Source organism: Pan troglodytes, chromosome 7 (assembly GCF_028858775.2).
Source record: "Pan troglodytes isolate AG18354 chromosome 7, NHGRI_mPanTro3-v2.0_pri, whole genome shotgun sequence".
Lineage (NCBI taxonomy): Eukaryota > Metazoa > Chordata > Mammalia > Primates > Hominidae > Pan > Pan troglodytes.
In genome coordinates this window covers 152,528,624-152,546,376 of record NC_072405.2, presented here as the reverse complement: position 1 = coordinate 152,546,376, position 17,753 = coordinate 152,528,624, and positions in this window count along the sequence as shown.

Sequence of the window (17,753 nt, the reverse complement as noted above, 5' to 3'; positions counted from 1 at the left end):
GTGAGGTGGGGCAGGGCCCACAGGAAGGGAAGGGGCCTTTGAGCCCTAGGAAGGGCCCTGCCATGGGGAGCCCTTCTTGACCCCTGCTGCTTCCTTATGCCGGGAACTGCTGTGGTCTTGCCAGGCTCTGTCTGGAGGTCCTGCCCTGGGGAGCCCAGTCTTCTGCCTCTATTAAGCCTGGGCTTGGGGCAGTGACCCCATTCCTCCAGCCCCCCAGGACTCCAGAGCCAGTGCTCTTTAGCCAGAGGAGTGGGGCTGAGCAGAGTGGGTTGCCTGAGGGGGCTCTGAGTGTGGGGTCTGGACAGAATCCTGTCTCTGGGGGCCACCAGGGTCCCCCTCCCAGCTCTGAGTCCTCGTAGCAAAGGTTCTCTGGGAGAGGATCCACGGAAGAACAAGCAATAGGGGCAGACGCAAGCAGGACAGCGTGGGCTGAGAGGTGGGCGGGAGGCGCCAATCGTAGCTTGATTGCAGGAGCCGGGCTGCAGAGAGGACCCCCGCCTGCTGCCAGTGTCACCTCTGTGACGCAGGCTGCATGTATGCGCAAGCCCATGCGTGTGCCCGGCCACAATCTGAGCAGTGCCCACCCCTCTCGCCCACACTGGTGCAGCCCCAAGCCAGCTGGAAACCAGCCCTGGTAATAGTAATAGTTACTGTGGCAATGGTGATGACCCCTGTACAGAGCTGACTTAGTCCCTCTAAATCAGGGTCTCCACCCCAGCACCTGTGAACATGGCCTTATTTGGGAACAGGGTCTTTGCAGATGTAATGAGTTAAGATAAGGTCTTAACGGGTTATAGTGGGCCCTAAATCTGACAGCTGGTGTCCTGAGAGGACGAGAGGACACAGAAGCACCCAGAGGAGAAGGCCAAGTGGAGAGGGAGCAGGAATGAGGTGATGCAGCCACCAGCCCAGAAACACCTGGCACCACCAGAAGCTGGACAGGGCAAGGAAGGACCCACCCTGGCATGCACGGCCCTGCCAACTCCTCCATCCCAGACTTCACCTCCCGGGCTATGAGAGAACACATGGCTGTTGTTTAGAGCACCGCCTGCATATGGTACTTGGTTGTAGCAGCCATAGGAAGCCAGTACATCTGAGTGACATGTTGTGGTTTGCACACGTTACCTGTGTTGGCCTCATCACGGGCCATGGGGCAGGCATCACTGGTACCACTGTCCCAGACTGCAGAGGAGATGGGCCTAGGCAGCACATGGTTTGCCTGTAGTCACTTGCAAGGAGGTATGGAGCTGCTCTGAGGTGTGGCGGCCCAGCTGCACCCATGCCCTGTGGTCAGAAGGCAGAGGGGAGGAGCCAGCAGCGGGACTGCAGAGGGCCCAGGAGTGCCCGACCTCCCAGCAGGAGAGACAGATGGAAATGGACAGTTAAGGTACAGCCTGAATGTGAGCACCTGGCAGGGGAGGGTTAGGGGAGGGAGGAGAGGGTTAGGAGAGGCAGGGGAGGTGGCTGAGCCAGGGGCAGGGAGCGCTGCAGCCCTGATGCTGTGTGAGTGGAGAGGTCCCAGCAGGGCCAGGGCCAAGGAGCAGAGAAGGTGGTTAGGCAGCAGCAGAAGCCAGACCAGGAGAGCCCTGGGGTCTCGCTGGAGATTCAGAGTGTGGAGTATTCCAAGGGCAGGCGAAGCCGTGGAGGGTGGGAGTGAGGGCAAGCCGTGTCCACATCTGCATGGGTGAGGAGGGTCTGGGGGGAGGGGGGAGGCAGGGCAACCATCGGGGGCTGACAGCAGGGAGAGGTTGGAGGGGCACAGTGGGCCTTGGGGCCAAGCAGGGGAACTCCTGGCAGTTTGGATGTAGGCTGAAGGGAGGCGAACAGGCCTGCAGCCACACCTCCCTTGGCTCTGTTGCTGGAGTGGGAGCAGCTCCCAGCCTGCAGGCTCAGGTGGGGAAGGGGTTTGCTGGCCCCGCCTTCACTCCTCTGCTAGGGATCAATCAGGGCTACGCAGCCCCGCCCTCTGCCCCACTCCCCGCGGGCTCAGCCTCATCAGCATCCTGACTGCTCTGCCCAGACCCACCAAGACTGTGGTGAATGAAACCACAGGCACCTGGTCTGGACACATCCCATTCAGAGTGGCGGGTGAGGCCATGCCAGCCTGGGAGCTCCAAGAGGCCCAGCCCCCAGAGCACCCCTCCCTGGCTCTGACAGCCACAACCCAGCTTGGGCTCAGCTCTGCCAGGATCTTGGAAGTCCACCTCCTGCCTGGCCCTCACAGGAGCCTGGAAGCAATCAAGACAGGGACCTCCTTTGACAAGGGAGCAGTGGCTGCACCAAGTAGGCCCTGGCAAGTGCTGTGAGTCTCCACGGTGAGGAGGGACCGCACCCAGCCAGCCTCACTCATCTGCAGGTCCCAGGACCCAATTCACAACTAATGTGAAGGCTTGTCTGGCATCAGGGGCAGGGCCCAGCCTGTGGTGAGGGTCAGAGGTCAGCATGTGGCTAGGGTCAGAGGTCAGCATATGGTGAGGGTCAGGGCTCCATATGTGATCAGGGTCAGAGGTCAGTGTGTGGCCAGGGTCCGTAGTCAGGCTTGGGGCATCCTCAGTCATGACAGGCATTAGGGCAAAGCCCGCCTGCCGCACTCGATGGAGCCATTCCGGGTCCCAGCTCTGGTCTCTGTATTGGAGCCTCCCCTTTTCCCACCACCCCGCCCCGGCCTGTGCCGGTGTTTCCAGAAGCCTCTCCAGGCCCCATTGCTTGGTGAGGAGGCCTCTTGCTGTAGATGAAGGATCTGGGCCGGGCTCAGCGTAATGGGGACAGAGACCCTGCACACCAGGATGAGGAGGATGCTTTGGTGGTGGTGCATCCCCCAGGACTGCACTGATAGCTCTCAGAGGATGAAATGGCCCCGAGCAGTTTCTTCAGAAAGCCCTGCCTGGGCTCCCTTGGCAGCCAGGCTACAAGACAGGGCTGGTGCCCTGGGTGGCCAGGACGTGGCATTGTCCAGGTTTCTCAGATGTGGGTGTTGCAGAAATGAGCTGGTGGGACTTTGTAGAAGCGAGGTGAGCCCTTGGGATCTGGGTTTTGGGCACCTCCTCTCTCCTTATCCATGATCTCCCCACTCTGGATCCCAGGACCCAAGCCCCTGCACCTGCAGAAGCACCTTCCACATTGGTCTTTGGTAGCTGTTGACTTGTCTGTGAACTCCTGGGGATGTGATCTCTCTGCAGGAAAGGATGGAATGAGTGAGTGAATGAGTGAGTGAGAGCGAATGAGTGAGAGAATGAGTGAATGAGTGAGTGAGGGAATGAGTGAGTGAGTGACTGAATGAGTGAGTGAGTGAATGAGTGAGTGAGTGAATGAGTGAGTGAATGAGTGAGTGAATGAGTGGATAAATGAGTGAGTGAGTGAATGAGTGGATAAATGAGTGAGTGAGTGAATGAGTGGATGAGTTAGTGAATGAGTGAGTGAATGAGTGAATGAGTGAGTGAGTGAATGAGTGAATGAGTATGAGTGAGTTAGTGAACGAGTGAGTGAATACTTGAGTGAGTGAGTGAATGAGTGAATGGATGAGTGAATGAGTGAACGAGTGAGTGAATGAATGAGTGAGTGAGTGAGGGAATGAGTGAGTGACTGAATGAGTGAGTGAGTGAATGAGTGAGTGAATGAGTGAGTGAATGAGTGAATGAGTGAGTGAGTGAGTGGATAAATGAGTGAGTGAGTGAATGAGTGAGTGGATGAGTTAGTGAATGAGTGAGTGAATGAGCGAATGAGTGAATGAGTGAGTGAATGAGTGAATGAGTATGAGTGAGTGAGTGAACGAGTGAATGAGTGAATACTTGAGTGAGTGAATGAGTGAATGGATGAGTGAGTGAATGAGTGAATGAGTGAACGAGTGAGTGAATGAGTGAGTGAATGAGTGGCTGAGTATGAGTGAGTGAGTGACTGAGTGAATGAGTGAGTGAGTGAATGAGTGAGTGAATGAGTCAGTGAGTGGATGAATGAGTGGATGAATGAGTGAATGAGTATGAGTGAGTGAGTGAACGAGTGAATGAGTGAATACTGGAGTGAGTGAGTGAATGAGTGAGTGGATGAGTGAATGAGTGAGTGGATGAGTGAATGAGTGAGTGAATGAGTGAATGAGTGAATGAGTGGATGAATGAGTGAATGAGTATGAGTGAGTGAATGAGTGAGTGAGTGAATGAGTGAGTGAGTGAACGAGTGAATGAGTGAGTGAATGAGTGAGTGGCTGAGTGAGTGAATGAGTGAATGAGAGAGTGAGTGAATGAGTGAGTGAATGAGTGAGTGAGTGGGTGAGTGAGTGAATGAGTGGATGAGTGAATGAGTGAGTGAGTGGATGAGTAAGTGAATGAGTGAGTGGATGAGTGAGTGGATGAGTGAGTGGATGAATGAGTGAGTGAATGAGTGGCTGCGTGAGTGAATGAGTGAATGAGTGAGTGAATGAGTGAGTGAGTGAGTGAATGAGTGAGTGAGTGAGTGGATGAGTGAGTGAGTGGATGAGTGAATGAGTGAGTGGATGAGTGAGTGAGTGAGTGGATGAGTGAGTGAGTGGATGAGTGGATGAGTGAGTGAGTGAGTGAATTAGTGGATGAGTGAGTGAGTGAATGAGTGAGTGAGTGAATGAGTGAGTGGATGAGTGAGTGGATGAGTGAGTGAGTGAGTGAATTAGTGGATGAGTGAGTGAGTGAGTGAGTGAATGAGTGAGTGAGTGGATGAGTGAGTGAGTGAGTGAATTAGTGGATGAGTGAGTGAGTGAATGAGTGAGTGAGTGAATGAGTGAGTGAGTGAGTGAATTAGTGGATGAGTGAGTGAGTGAGTGGATGAGTGAGTGAGTGAGTGAATTAGTGGATGAGTGAGTGAGTGAATTAGTGGATGAGTGAGTGAGTGAATGAGTGAGTGAGTGAGTGAATGAGTGGATGAGTGAGTGAATGAGTGGATGAGTGAGTGAATGAGCGGATGAGTGAGTGAGTGAATGAGTGAGTGGATGAGTGAGTGAGTGGATGAGTGGATGAGTGAGTGAGTGAATGAGTGGATGAGTGAGTGAATGAGTGGATGAGTGAGTGAATGAGTGGATGAGTGAGTGAAGGAGTGGATGAGTGAGTGAAGGAGTAAGTGAGTGAATCAGTGAGTGAGTGAGTGGATGAGTGGATGAGTGAGTGGATGAGTGAGTGAATCAGTGAGTGAGTGAATGAGTGAGTGAGTGGATGAGTGGATGAGTGAGTGAGTGAATCAGTGAGTGAGTGAATGCGTGACTGAGTGGATGAGTGGATGAGTGAGTGGATGAGTGAGTGAGTGGATGAGTGGATGAGTGAGTGAATGAGTGAGTGGATGAGTGAGTGAATGAGTGGATGAGTGAGTGAGTGAATGAGTGAGTGGATGAGTGAGTGAATGAGTGGATGAGTGAGTGAATGAGTGAGTGAGTGAGTGAATGAGTGAGTGAGTGAGTGAATGAGTGAGTGAATGAGTGAGTGAGTGGATGAGTGGATGAGTGAGTGAGTGAGTGGATGAATGAATGAGTCAATGAGTTTGTGAATGAGTGAGTGAGGGCCCCAGGGAGCAAATCCCTGTCTGAGGGCTCCTGGCTCCTGGAGCCACAAGGCTGGGCCTCAGTAAATAGAAAATTACAGTATCCAGGCAACGATCAATCAAGTATTTTTCATAAGCACAAAACATTTAAGGGGCTAAGTGGAGGAGCATAGCAGGTCAGGGTTTTAATGTTTTCTGAAAGCTGTGAGATATCAGCCTCAAAGCCATTGATTTCCATTTGGGAAGTGTGTGGCGGGACCTTTGCGTGCTTCCTGGCGTGGCCTTTGTGTTATGTGCCTGCGTGTGTGTGCACATACTTGCATGTGGCAGACTTGCGCTGGCTATCCCAGAAGGGTGGGGACAACTGCGGTTCCTCCATGTTATCTTCTGTCTGCCAAGCACTTAGTAGGTGCTTTAATGGGCATTCTCTCACTGACTCCTCGCCACAGCGCCACAAAGAAGGTGCTGTGAGGTCCCCATTTCTCAGATGAGAAAACCGAGGTGCAGAGATGAGAGGATTCGCTCAGAAGCCAGGCACTCTGGAGTGAGGCAGGATCTCTCTCTCACTGACCACTCCACCTGGGGCTGAGGCACAGGAGTGCAGCGTTCACACACCAGGCATTTACGGGACGTGACAATGCACCATACTCAGAGCTGCCATTTATTGAGTGCTTGCTGTATGCCAGCAGGGAGTGAGTACTTTACACAGATTCTGTCCTCAGTCCTTCATTTCACAGAATCTTCTGTGGTACTGCCAGGGAAACTGCTGGCCAGGAGGTACAGTATTCAGCCTGAGGTTGCACAGCTAGCAGGTGCCAGGCCAGGTTTTTAGCTTGGGTCTGGTGACCCTGAGGCCTGGTGGGCTGCACTGCCTGCCGGCTGGGGCGCTGTGCGAGGGTCTGTTTGCCTTTTGGTGGCCCAGGACAGTTCAGTGCCTGCTGCCTTTGGGGTGTGACCATAGTGGCGCCTTTCACTCAGAAGCCTGGGAGATAACGTAGATGCCCCTCCGTGCTGAGAGGATCAGAAGCCTGAGAGGGCCTGGTTCCCTGGTTCCAGGTTGGAATCTGGGGGCCCTCCCTCCCTGGCCTAACCTGGAGGCCACCCGGGCCTGACCCTGCCCTCGGGGTGTGAGAGGCTCCCCGAGGTCTCCTGTGGCTCTCTAGAGGCTTCTCCATCAAGATCTCTCCCCTGGGACCCAGACCCAGCCTCCCCGAGCTCCAGGCAGATGGAGATTGCCCTGAGGACCACCGCTGAGGGCAGAATCTGGCAAGTGGGCTGGAGGCAGAGCTGGGCAGCAGAGGGTGCTGTGCAGCAGAGGCCTCCTCACCGTGGGGCCTCTGCATGGGGCTTCCCCTCTCTGAGCCTCAGTTTCCTCATCTGTGAAATGGGACATGCGTGCTACCTTGCAGGGCCACTGAGCATTAGGGATGAGGGCCTGCAGCCCACCCGGTGTCTAGCCTCACTCAGTCACGGCCGTGGAGCTCACTGCCCGTCTCTGCTACTCTTGTGGGCTGCGTTACTGTTACCCTGCAGGCACTCTGCTTTGCAGACCTGAGACCCAAGGCGGGACACAGCGGCGGTTTCTTTCTGGGGCTCCCACATGGCCCTCGGGCTAGCAGGACACTGGGGCAGAGTGGCTGGCCCCAGTGGACCCCTGACCCCACCTTTCCCCTCCGTCTCTTCCTCACCTCCTGCTGTTCCCAGCTGGCATGTGACTCTCAGCTCTGGGCTGGCACCCATCCACAGTGGGCTGGAGCAAACACACAGCAGCCCATGGGTTGTCCTGGGCAGCGGGCCCTCGGGGTGAAGGAGGCTGGGAGGCCGGGAGCCAGAAGGACGGCTGAGGCCTGGAGGGGCAGGGGGGAAGGGCAGAGCCATCCTCATAGGCAGGGCTCAGGGTCATCCCGGGCATCCAGTCCTGCCTCCCCATTCCCCCAGGACCTCTGCTCTTCCCCCAGGAAATGGACAGGCAGGAAGGCGGGTGAGGGGAGGGGGCCCTGGGGCTTAACTGTGGGCAGCTGCGACCTTTCCAGTAGCAGGGCCGCGTGTCGGTCAGGAGACCTCATCCCTGTGGCCCATGGCCCTGGGTTTGAGTCCCCACCTGGCCGGGTCCACCTGGGTGCCCAGGGACAGATCACCACATTTCCTGGAGCTTTGGTACCAGAATCTGTAAAGGGCGACAGCCTCTCCCTGAGGGCAAGGCTGCAGATACCGGGACCCGACCTGCAGGGCCGGATTAGAAGCTGTGCCTGGGGGTGGTAGTGAAAACAAGGCCCCCACTCCTCTCCCTTCCTCCTCCCCTCCCTCCTCGTCATCTCCTGCCATCCTTCTCTCCCTAAGCTTTCCTTCTCCTTCCTCGTCTCTCCCTCCTTCCTCCTGCCTGTCTGGGCAGTGGACCCCAGCATGATATGGAAGGAAGAAATGGGGGTGCTGCCTTCAGGGTTCCCCTCTTAGCAGAAACAGGGATTCTGGCCCCACCCCAGGGAAGCACCACCCAGGAGGTGACACTCAGGGAACAGGAAGCATCTTCAGCCAGCCCTGACAGGGAAAAGAAGTTTTATTTTCTAACCGCAGCAAGAGAGACTTCAGTGGGACACAAGGAGGAATCCCCAGGGGTGAAGGCTGTAAAGCTCGTTCTGAAATTGGGATGGGCTTGGCAAGACTCCTGCCTCCTTGACTGTCTCCTCTGCTCAAAGCAAGCAATTTTGCTTCCGGGTGCTTCTCAGTAATTGCAATAATAAATTGAATAATTAAGTTAAATCCACAGAAGAGAATTAAATATTAATTTCTAATAAGCTATTTGGAAAGTGTCAGCAGTGGAATGTGAATGTGCTGGGTGCTCCAGTTGCCCAAGCAGAGAAGGGCCTCAAGGCCCCAGGGCCACCCAGGGTGGGGCGGGGAGGGCTCAGGGCCACACACGCCCAGCCTCTCACAGGGGGCTGGCAGCCAGGCATTTGGACCCTGAGCGTGTCGGTTGTCGGCCTGTGGGTCTGGCATCAGGCAGTCAACAGGGGCAGATGCCTGCTTGGGCTGGGCTCACAGCTCCTTGGCAGCTGAGGCTCTTCATCGAGGGGTGGCCCATGCTATTTGGCAGAGTGGTGAGTGGGATGAGAGGGGGACATGTCTGAGGGACATTGGCAGTGAGCTGAGGGATGGGCACTGTTCCCAACCAGACCAGGCTCTGAGTGGTCTGTGCTCCAAGAAGGCCTAGAAACCCACACAGTGAAGCTCAAGGGAGCCCACGAAGTGGTCTGGCCCTCGTGGTGCCTCAACAGGCAGCTCTCCAGGGTGGACACTGGATATGACCTGGTCACAGGCTGAGCCCTGACCCTGGTCACACACTGAGCCCTGACCCTGGCCACACACTGAACCCTGATCCTGCTCACACCCTGAGCCTGATCCCGGTCACACTGAACCCAGATCTTGGTCACACGTTAAGCCCTGACTCTGGTCACACTCTGAGTCCTGATCCTGGTCACACTGAGGCCTGACCCTGGCCACACTCTGAACTCTGATCCTGGTCACACACTGAGCCCTGATCCTGCTCACACCCTGAGCCCTGATCTGGTCACACACTAAGCTGTGATCCTGGTCACACACTGAGCCTGATCCTGGTCACACACTGAGCCTGATCCTGGTCACGCACTGAGCCTGATCCTGGTCACACACTGAGTGAGCCCTGATCCTGCTCACACACTGAATCTGATCCCGGTCACACTGAACCCAGATCTTGGTCACACGTTAAGCCCTGACTCTGGTCACACTCTGAGTCCTGATCCTGGTCACACTGAGGCCTGACCCTGGCCACACTCTGAACTCTGATCCTGGTCACACACTGAGCCCTGATCCTGCTCACACCCTGAGCCCTGATCCGGTCACACACTAAGCTCTGATCCTGCTCACACATCGAGCCTGATCCTGGTCACACACTGAGCCTGATCCTGGTCACACACTGAGTGAGCCCTGATCCTGCTCACACACTGAACCTGATTCTGCTCACACCCTAAGCCTGATCCTGGTCACACGGAGCCCTGATCCTGGTCACACACTGAGCCCTGACCTGGCCACACTCTGAACCCTGATCCTGCTCACACCCTGAGCCCTGATCCTGGTCACACTCTGAACCCGGATCCTGCTCATACTCTGAGCCCTGATCCTGGTCACATACTGGGCCCTGATTCTGGTCACACACTGAGTGAGCCCTGATCCTGCTCACACACTGAACCCTGATTCTGCTCACACCCTGAGCCTGAGCCTGGTCACTCTGAGCCCTGATCCTGGCCACACAGAGCCCTGACCCTGGTCACACTGAGCCCTGACCCTGGCCACACTCTGAACCCTGATCCTGCTCACACCCTGAGCCCTGATCCTGTTCACACTCTGAACCCTGATTCTGGTCACACCCTGAGCCCTGATCCTGGCCACACCCTGAACGCTGATCCCGGTCACAAACTAAGCTCTGATCCTGGTCACACACTGACCCTAATTCTAGTTACATTTTGAGCTCTGACCTTGGTCACAGGCTGAACCTAAACCTGGCTATGGACTAGCCTTGACCCTTCATTGACGAGGCCAGAAAGCATGGTACATGCACACTGTGTTTCCCTGGAGCAAAAAGTTGATGCTGACGTAGCTGAAGTGAGTAGGTCAGAGTCACCTTTTAGATGATAAACCCAGTTCAAGGGCTCACCCCTGCCCATGACCACCTGCCCTTGCCTGCCTGCTGGCTCTCGCCTCTGGCCAGCATTCAAGATCTCAGCACCATGGACAGCAGCAGAGGGGCCCAAGCCTCTTCTGGGGTCAGCCATTCCTTACGCAGTTGCTTGCTTGCTTTTTCTTTCTTTCTTTCTTTTTTCTTTTTATTTTATTATTTTATTTTATTTTTGAGACAGAGTCTTGCTCAGTTGCCCAGGTTGGAGTGCAGTGGCCCTATCTCGGCTCACTGCAACCTCCACCTCCCAGGGTTCAAGTGATTCTCTTGCCTCAGCCTCCTGAGTAGCTGGGATTACAGGCATGTGCCAACACGCCTTGCTAATTTTTTGTATTTTTAGTACAGTCAAGGTTTCACTGTGTTAGCCAGGATGGTCTTGATCTCCTGACCTCGTGATCTGCCTGCCTCGGCCTCCCAAAGTGCTGGGATTACAGGTGTGAGCCACCGCGCCCGGTCCTTAGGCAGTTTCTCCACGACTGTTCACCTACCATCTCCTCTCCCTGTTTCATCTCCCCTCTGATGGGGGCTGAAACCCTGCTTCCCCTGGTGTCTGGTGTCCAGCCCAGTGTGGGGCCCAGGGACGTCCGAGGCAGAGAGGAGGATAAACAACCAGGCAGGGTCGGTGCCAAGTATCTGCCCATTTTACAGATATGGGGACAGCTCAGAGGGGTTGATCCTTGCCAAGGACTTTGGGCCGGCCTGAGTCTGTGCCTCTGCTCGTCCCCCACCCCAGGCTTTGCTCCTCTCAGGCAGGAGGGAGAGAATGGAGTGAGGCAGAGCCCTGTGCCCCGTGCCCAGGCTGCTGACCAGTGCGGGGAGGGGTGGGGTGGGACAGGGGGTGCTATGCTGCTGTGCCAGGCCGGGAGGCCGACACCCTCCAGCCTCATCTCCCTGAGAGCCAATTTCCAGAACCCTGCAGTAGCATCTTCCTGGAGACCCCTCTTGGGCCCCCGAGCCTGCGGCCAGAGGACGCCGGAGCCCAGGCAGCTCCTCAAGTCCCAGTGATTATACCTGTGCTACTCAGCCGATCAGGGAGAGCCCGGGCCTCATCCTTCCCAGCCCCACACCCCCAGCCCCTGCCTCTCTGCACTGCACCAGCATCCGCCCATCTGTTCCGATCCAAAGATCTCCCCAGTAGCATTCATTCCAGTGCCATATGGCTGAGGCTCAGCCCTCAGAGGAGGGGCGGGGGCACCATGGCAGAGGTGGGAGCTTCTTCTACGCCGGGCCCTGGGGGTGAAGAGACCCAGCTAGGGGTCTGGAGGAGCTGGGGCTGAGGGGCGGCAGGGAGTGGGGAAGGCTCATGGCTTGGGCCTAGAGGATGCCATGGGAACCTTTCCCCCTCAGATCTGCCCCATCACAGGGCCACTCAGCCGGCAGACGCCACATGCCATCTGCTGAGGCAGGCAGAGGCTGGGCTGAATTTGCACAGGGCCCGAGGGCCATCCATCCCTGTATCCCCAGCCAGGCCTCACCCCGAATTCCATGGCACCACAAAGCCAGCCTGGGGTGCAGGCGGAGGGTTGGCCCATTGACCTTCAAGGCTCCAGAGCTCAGGGGAATGTGGCCTGCACTAGATGCTGAAGGGCGTGTCCAGGCCCAGCTGGGTGGGGCTGAGCTGGCAGCCTCAGCAAAGGTGCCCACATGGGGCTGCCACTGCCAGCTGGCCTCTCACAGGTGTGTACTGGGTGGGGCAGGGACTTCCCTCCCAGGCTGCTGCCCCCTAGGCCTGCCCTTCCCCTCTCTTGGCTCAGTCTACCCCCCAGGTGTGAGGGCAGGGAGGACTCCCTGGTAGGTCACGGGGGACAGCTCTCCTGGGGGTTCTCAGGTTCGAGGCTGGGCCCTGCTGCCCTGGCTTGGACAGAGTGTGTGTGGGGAGGCTGAGGGGTGGTGGTGGACAAGGGCAATGGACGAGACCCAGTTCCCAATCTTGGGGGACACGTGGGGATGGGGGGGCAGTTCTGGCCAGAAGATGGGGGCGTCAGGCAGTGCAAGGCTGCTCCCTGACCACCATTGCTGCCACCTCGCATTAGACCCTGTCCACTGACACCAGGACACTGCATTGTGTTGAGGGGCACGCTGAGCACCACCATCCTTGGGGCGCCCCCACCCTCATCCCCAGGCAGCTAGGAAGTGGGGGGTGCCTCCGAACACAGCTGGATCCTGGTCTGGCAGTCACTCTGCCAGAGCAGTGCAGTGCCTGGGAGTTGGAAACAGCCGTGCACATCACAGATTTGTTCACTCGATCAATACGCATTCATGGTGTCCATGCGGGCCCTGGCCTGGGCCCGGGGACACCTCTGTGGACACCTCCATGGACAGGACAGGTCTCTGCCTGCAGGTGCAACCGTCTGGCTAGGAGCATGGACAGAGTGTGATGAGGCCAGAGGTGAAGCCCCTGAGGTGGGAAGCGCTGGGGGAGGGAGCCCTTGTCGGTGGGGGGTCCTTATCAGCTCAGCTGCTGTAACCAAGCACCACAGGTGGCTTCTACCACAGAAGAAACTGCTCTTTGTCCTGGAGGCTGGAAGTCCCAGATCAGGGTGCTGCCAGGGCTGGGTTCTGATAGGGCCCTTCTGGGCTGCTGAGGGCGACCTCTCCTACATCCTCACGTGGCGGAGGGAGGGCGGGAGCTCTTGGGGCCTGGATCCCACCAGGAGGCTGCACCCTCAGGACCACGGCACTTCCCAGAGGCCACACCCTACACAGCATCACCCTGGGGGTTATTTTCGCCTTTGAGTTTTGGAGGAACACAAGCACTCAGACCATAGCAGGGGCTGGAATGAGGCTGGTTGTGATTTTAAACAGGCCTCACCGAGAGTGGGGTGCAGGGAAAATCATTCCAGCAGAGGGAACAGCCCGGGCCCAGCACAAGGTAGACCTTGGGCCTGGCAGAGCCCAGAGTTCTGGGCAGGAAGTGAGGGGCCAAGTTTTGGGGATGACTGGAGAACTATCCCGAGGGATCCAGGGACTGGGTGCAGTGGGGCACAGACAGGCACCATCCCAAATCCGGGGTGGCGGGGAGAGGAGGTGGCAGGGGTGGGGCGGCCCCAAGGGGATTCTGGATGTGCCAAGGCCGAGCCCCATGGCGGAATGAAGGGTCCAGGGAGACCCTGTGGTGTGGATGGGGCCAGGGTGGAGCTGTGGGTGGGGAGCGGGGTCTGCCCTGACTCCAGCTGCAGCCCTGCAGTGGCCGCCCATCCTCCTTTCTGGGTTCCCAGTGCCAGGCGGGCCGCACCCAGCGTCATCATCTGCTCCCTGGACCTTGGCTATGTCAGTGTCAGCCGGTCCCTGAGCCCTGAGGCCCTCAGACCCTGGCCATGCCTCTTGCCAGCCCTGAGGACCCCCTCATACCAGCTATGGAAAGCCTTGGGGGCAGGACAGGTGTCTCCAGGGACTGGCATTTTGGGGAGAATCCTGGAAAGGCCAGGGCTTCCCGGGGGGGCTGGGCTCTGATGGGGAGCCCCACAGCACTGGGTGCCTTTTGGGGAGAATCCTGGAAAGGCCAGGGCTTCCTGGGGGGCTGGGCTCTGATGGGGAGCCCCACAGCACCGGCTGCCTTGGCTCAGCTCCGCCCTGCAGGAGCCGCCTGCACATCACGTGGGCCACTTGCTGGGCACCTGGCTCAGCACCCAAGAGGCCCCTCACTGGCCCTGGCCCACAGCCTCACCCTCCCCTCGCCTCCCTGCTTCCTGTGATAATTGGATTTCGGGGAGCCAGCAGTGAGTGTGCCACCAAGTCCTGAGGGGCCCCCTCCCCAGCTGCCTCCTCCCTCTGCTCCTCCAGAAGGCCCTGGCCTTCTGCTCCTGGCCGCAGGGAGTTTGCCGCCCACAGCCCTGTCTCCAGCTGCCTCTGCCCACGGTCAGGCAACTGGCGTTTGTCCTTATTGGACTTTTATAGGGGTTTTCAGTTTTTTCTTTTGAAAGTAGATTTATTGGTTGTGCAAAAATGATACATGCTTGCTGCAAAAAAGTCATCATGGAAAAGTACAGAGAAGCAGCAACTGCCCCCTTGCCATCTGCCCAAGGCTAGAGGGGCACGTGATGGGGCCTCAGGAGCAAGTGGCCTGCTCCCCAGGAGAGGGGCTGGAGGAGGGGCATTCTCCCCAGCCCCGGAGTCCGCACAGGATTTCCCTGGCAGGGAAGGATTAGAGAGGAGGGGAGGGAGGGGAGAGTCAGAGGAGAGAGAGGGAGGAGGAGGGGGTAGGGAAGGGGGAGAGGAAGAGGGGAGGGAGGGGAGAGAGGGAGGGGGAGGGGAAGGGAGGGGGAAGAGGAAGGATTGGAGAGAAGGTGGGGAGGGGGAGGGAGGGAAAAGAGAGGGAGAGTGAGGGAGGGGAGACAGGAAGGTGGAGGGGGAAGGGAGGGGGAGGAGGAAGGATTAGAGAGAGGGAGGGGGAGGGAGGGGAGGAGGAAGGATTGGAGAGAAGGAGCAGAGGGGGAGGGAGAGGAGAGAGGGAGGAGAAAGGATGGGAGAGAGGGAGGGGGAGGGAGGGAAGAGAGGGACCGGGCAGGAGAGAGGGAAGGGGAGGAAGGATTGGAGAAAGGCGGGGAGGGAGGGAAGAGAAGGAGAGGGGACAGGAGAGGGAGGGACAGGGGGAAGGATTGGAGAGAAGGAGGAGGAGGGGAGAGGGAGGGGCCAGGGAAGAGGTAGGGTCGTCTTGTGGGCTTTGAAGTCAGGTGGAAGCTGCCCAGGAGAGGGAGGGCCGGTGGGTGCGCCAGGCAGGGCCTGCTGAACTGGGCCTGGGGAGCTCCGGTGGACTCGGGAAGGCTCTAGCTGCAGGAGTCCGCAGCCTGGGCACATGGATGTGGCCAGGAAGGATGGACTGGGCAGGGATGGAGTGCAGGGCAGGGGATGGTGCTGAGTGTGGGGATGGGTGACCGAGGCCTGTGTGGAGCCTGACCAGGGCCAGGAGAGTCTGGACTGGCCCCTGCAGCTGCAGGTGGCCACTCCCCTCTCAGGGCCCCACCTCCATGGACACTGTGAGCCCCCAGACCAGGCCCAGGTGCTTCCCACCCCACCCTCTGGCACCCTGAGCTCTCCCTGTCACCTGGTCAGGGCCCTGACTGAGCCTCCACTTTCTCATCTGCAGCATCGGCCGCTGAACCGTCAGCTGGCTGTGGTGTGGGCTCTCCAGCCCCGAGCACCCCTCCTGGCCCAGAGCTGGGAGCTGATGGAGTCTGCTGTGTTGTCAGCTGATGCCGTCACCTGGCCTGCAATGGACCCGAGAGCTTCACAGCTGCCTGCTGTCCTCCCCTGCACTGACCCCACTCGCCCCTGTGTCGGCCCCAGCTGAGCACCCGAATAAACCGCTGTGGCTTGTCCAGCCACGCGCCTGCCTTCACCTGTCAGGGACCCCTGAGATGAAGCCTGGGTGGGATGTGGATGGGAATGGAGGCCAACAGGACTGCAGGTGGCAGGCTGGGGCTTGCTGGGGAGTGAGTGTGGCTGTGTGTGAGCTTGTGTATGAACATGAACCTGCGCTCACAGCTGGGGAGGGGCATGCTGGGGGCTTTGCTGTGGTGGAGGGGTGGGAAGCTGGCTTGGTGCTGCATGGAGCCAGGGCACTGCTCCTTGCCTGGGGCTGTCCCAGCCCCCACCAAGAGGGGCTTCCTGGAGGAGGAGGCTGCCTGACCGGCCTGGAATGCCACACTGAGCCCTTGATGGGCGGAGGTCATTTGTCTTCCTCCCTGAGGGCCTAGGACAAGCCCTTGCCCCTCCTGAGACCTCAGTTTCCCACTCTGAAAGCAAAGGGCTGGCTTTGGCCCTGGCTGCTCCCAGGCTGTGGCCTCTCTGCTGCTTGCCACCCAGCCCCACGTTGGGGGCGTGAAGGGGGTCCCTGGCAGGGTAGAGCCTGCTCTATGGCAATCCCAGGCTCCTCTTCTCTGCACCTGTTCCTCCAGGAGTAGGGAGTAGGACCCCCAAGAACAGGAGGGTCCATGCAGAGTGGCTGCTCTGCCCACCGTGGCACAGAGGGCACCAGGTGGGCAGTGCACTGAGGGCAAAGCGTCTCACCAGCTGCCCCAGGCTGCGTCAGCACAGCGGCCAGCACTGAGGGGTCCCTAGCACCCTCCTCAGCCAAGGACTGAGGGTGGGGGCCCACAACAGACCCTGCAGGGCAGGCAGAGTCTGTGACCCCCCCAGGAGACAGTGCGCCCCCCTCCACGCGCATCCAGCCAGGTCTGCAGATGCTGGTTCCTGCTCAGGCAGAGGGAGGAGATGGCCCCAGCCTCTCCCTGCCCCACACCCTCCGCCAAGGCCTGAAACCCCCACAAAGCCAGCACCACACACGGTGCTTCAGGGTTTTAGAGATTCTGTGAAGCTATTTCTCAACAATTTTCTTCCCAGGGGCCAGAGAAACACACCACTGAGGCAGCACTGCTGGGCTCAGTGACAGGTGGGGGAGCTGGGCAGACGGTCCTCCCCAGAGCTGCTGCCACCTTCTCAGATTTGCCGCTGCAGCAGGCGGGCCCCGGGATGTCCGAGGAGGTGTCAGGGAGCAAATTGGATTTGGCGCCTCCTGGCTGCAGGTGTGAGGGCTCCAGAGGCTGAGGAGCCCAGACTCAGTCCAGGCAGGCCGCATTTGCTGGGAGGCTCATGATGAGGCTGAGGGAGGAGGCTCTGGGGGCAGGGCAGGCCGAGAATTGATGGTGGAGGGGCCAGGTGCTCACCACCCAATTCTCTCCTACGCAGCTGGGGGACAGCCCGTGGGCCACGGTCACGTGCACAGTTTACAGATGAGGAAATGGAGCCCGGAGAGGAGGGGCTTGCCTGCAGGGAGAGGCCTGAGCCAGGCTGCCAGGGAGGGAGGACCCGGCTGGGGGCTCTGCCTTCACTCTCTGTGAGCTGCGTGACCTTGGAGGTTATGTGGGAGGTCAGCCCACTGTGGAATGCAGCCCTGTGACTGGCTGCCCTGAGCCCCTGCCCCATCAGCACTTCCCCGGGGTGGGCCCTGGGTGGGAGCAGGTGTTCTGGGGTGAGGAGTTCAGTCTGAGAGCCAGCAGGAGGGGAAGCCAGGACAGTGCTGCCTTGGCAGCAGCTGCTACCACCCAGCCAGACGCGGCCTCCCCACTCAGGACTGAAGGGTCACAGTCACCTTCAGGTCCCCTGTCTGGAGCAGCAGGAGGCTGAGAGCCCTGCCCGCTGTCCCAGCCAAGCAGCCGCAGCCAGACAGGCCCACCTGGCGGGTGTCCATCTGGTGCCAGGACAGGACAGGATAGGAGAAGGGGTGGACGGGAGGGCAGTGCCACAATAGCACCTCGGGAGGCAGCAGGCCACTGAGGGAGGGCATCTCTGCACCTTCACTAGCCCCCTCCTTCTTGAGAGGCCAAGGCCCAGAGAGAGACTGGGCTTCCCCAAAGTCGTACAGCACCTCCATGGCAGAGCTCGAATGAAAATCGGTCTTCTGGTTCCCAGGCTGGACACAATTTATGGGAACCCAAAGGTCAGAATTGTTGAACTTCTGGGGAAAGTTCCCCTGATAGGTGATGGAAAGAACATGACGTTGGTGCATAGTCGGTGGACCAGAGGTGTCTGTCCAGTGGGTATCACG